Genomic DNA, 3,427 nt, shown 5'->3' with positions numbered 1-3,427 from the left:
CTTCAGACGGAGTCTTTGGAGCTTCCCATTTTTCAACTGCTTCTATTTTTACTGGATCTACTTGTACTCTGGCTTCTGAGATAACGTGACCCAAGAATTGAACTTATCTTAACCAGAACTCACACTTGGACAATTTGGCATACAAGTTTTCTTTCTTCAATAATTCCAGTATAAAACGAAGATGTTCCGCATGTTCTTCTTTGGTTTTAGAGTATATAAGAATATCATCGATAAATACAATGAAGAATTTATCAAGGTATTATTTACATACTCTATTCATTAAATCCATAAAAGTTGCGGGTGCATTAGTTAAGCCAAATGGCATAACTAGAAATTCATGATGTCCGTACCTTGTTCTGAATGCTGTTATGGCAACATCTTCTTCCCTGACCTTGAGCTGATGATACCCTGATCTTAAATCAATTTTGGAGAAATAACTTGCTCCTACCAGTTGATCAAACAAGTCATCAATCCTTGGCAGAGGATACTTGTTCTTGATGGTCAATTTATTCAATTCTCGATAGTCTATACACATTCGCATAGATCCATCTTTCTTTTTGACAAACAAGACCGGAGCACCCCAAGGTGAAGTGCTRGGTYTAATGAATCCTTTRTCAGTCAGATCCTTCAACTGAGTAACCAACTCTTTCAATTTCGAAGGAGCCAATCTATACGGTGCATTGGCCGCTGGTGCTGCTCCAGGTATAAGATCAATCCGGAATTCAATGACTCGATCTGGCGGTAACCCAGACAAATCCTCTGGAAAAACTTCCGGGTATTCATTAATGATTAGAATCAATTTATGTTTCTTTTTTTCTTTCTTTGCATCAATAACATATGCTAAATACCCCTAACATCCCTTCCGAATAGATCTTTAGGCTTTCAACACAGATAATAAACTAGTATGATGATCCTGACGATCACCATAAATAATAATTGTTCCTTGATATGGCAGAGTAATTGTGAATCATCTTTTTATTACAAACAATACTGGCCTGATACTCTGCTAACCAGTCCATACCCACCACTACATCAAACTCTTTCATTGGCATTGGAAACAGTCGAATCGGTAACTCATACCCCTCAATAATACTAGTACAATTATTGAATACTTTAGTAACAGATTCTTGACTATTAGCAGTGTCAACTACTAATTTTTCATCAAGCAGCACAAAATTCAGACATGCAGATTGAGCAAATGATGGTGATACAAATGAAAATTTTGCACCAGAATCAAACAACACCTTAACACGTATAGAATTCAGAAGAAAAGTATCTGTTACTACATCTGGGGTTGTTTCTGCCTCGTTCTTTGTCATTTGGAACGATCTACCCCTGGCTCCACTCTGGCCTCCCCTCGGTGCACTAGGCCTTCCACGGTTACTGGGAGTATTTCCTCCCATTGTCAGACGAGGAACTCTCAATTGTGGACAATTTGGTCGAATGTGGTCAGGTGAATTGCACTGAAAACATCTTTTGGGTGTAGTGCAGTCCCTTGACAAATGCCCTGTCTCTCAACAACGATAACATCTTTTTGGTTCAGAGGGACAACTTCCCTGGTGTATCTGTTGACACTGCGGGCAGGTTTTAACAGAAGGTAACTGAGAAATACGATTATCTGATTTAATAAATTTAGGTCTTCGAAAACTAACTGAAGACCCTCCCCACTTTCTTTTCTCAACAAATTTCTCTTCACCCTGCCGATTCTTATTTCTTTCAGTAATTTCGACAGCACTAACGGCTAAAGAGAAAGTTTCAGGGTTCATAGCAATCATGAACTCTCGAATAGAAGGTTTCAGACCCCAAATATATCTTTCTACTTTTCGGGATTTTGAAGATACATAATGCTCAGCAAATCGGGAAAACTCAATAAATTTCTTGGTATAATCCCGCACAGATCTGTTCCCTTGCTCTAGCTTAAGAAAATCTTCCTCCATTTGTCTTACTGCTGTCATAGGACAAAATTGTGTTTTAAATTTGCTCACAAATTCTTCCCAAGACATTGTTTGCAGTATATTYGGTTGTGCCGAGGACTCCACATCCCACCAATATAAGGCATTAGATTTGAGCATAGATAATGCGAATCTAACCTTATCTTCTTCAGAACACCTACTAGTGTTAAATACCGATTCAATCTCTTTTATCCAGCACATTGCTTTAACTGGATCTTTCTCTCCTGAAAAGGTTGGAGGTTTACATGTCAGAAACATTTTTATATCTCCTCCTCGATTATTGTTGCCTGCTGAAGGAGCTGGATGATTAATTCCAACTCGCTCAGTTTCTATTCTAGCTGGCAGTCCCATAATAGATATTAGAGTTTCCCTCAGTTTTCCCATTTCTTCTGCTATGATCATTTCTAGTTATAAACTCTGATTATTGCCTCTGTTCCTGTTGAGCATTCCCATAAATAGATTCCCTTTTATCAGGGCGAATCTCAGCCAGACTCCTCTCAAGAATCTGACTCCTCCCTTGACCCCTACCCCTACTCTTTCCACGACCTCTATTCCTTCAAACATAGGTTGATGGATTAGCGGGAGATTCCTCCCTTTCTTCAGATACAGGGCGGGGAGTTCTCTCTGACCTTCGGGATAGACATCTGCAGATATTTTAGTATTAAATATCACGTATTCACATTCCCAAATATAATATGGTGTCCGAGTATTGGTATGTACCTTTAAATTCATAATTACATTGGCCATTTGTAATTCGAATTCACCTTACATACTGTTCTCTTTAACCCATTATATTTTATTCCCAGTGATACTAATAATGTCCGGGACTCTTAACATGCAAATGATAGTTTAAGTCTAGATATCATGCGTTGAATACCTAAATCACTTAAATTAAGGCTCTGATACCACTTCTGTAACACCCCCAAACACCACATTTGCATATATTACATATTTCATTACATAGAAATATAATTTACATCATAAGGTCCCACTAGTACAAGGATTACTATATGTACAAAATCTGCATATAAAATTTCCAAAACAAATCATGTACTATTACATGTAATGCAACATGTATCTTCAAAAGCAGACAACAGATTAGAAAAATAATCACATTTTCCCTTTCCCTTTATTATCCCCAGACCCCGCTATTCCTGCATTGCATAATTTAAAACAGAAAATGAGGGTTAGATCATATGGGTCTAGTGAGTAAATCCCTTCCTTGCAAATGCAGGGTGATGAACACCAAAATATGATAATGTAATTCCGCTTAGAAATATTCTGCATTACAAATAAATGATATAGTTCACAATATCATGCAAAATAGAGTATACCCAAGAACTTCAGTTCTATAAAATATCTCTGATTAGAGATCCAACGTTCTCAATATGAAACAAATATTGTAACCAAAACTTCTTGAATCAATAGACCATTCTTTTATAAATATTAACAGAAAAGATTTAAGGCAATACTTG

This window comes from Cynara cardunculus (genome assembly GCF_001531365.2).
Source record: "Cynara cardunculus var. scolymus isolate 2C chromosome LG 15, CcrdV1, whole genome shotgun sequence".
Lineage (NCBI taxonomy): Eukaryota > Viridiplantae > Streptophyta > Magnoliopsida > Asterales > Asteraceae > Cynara > Cynara cardunculus.
The sequence above is the reverse complement of the archived record's forward strand: the minus strand, read 5'-3'. Positions refer to the sequence as shown.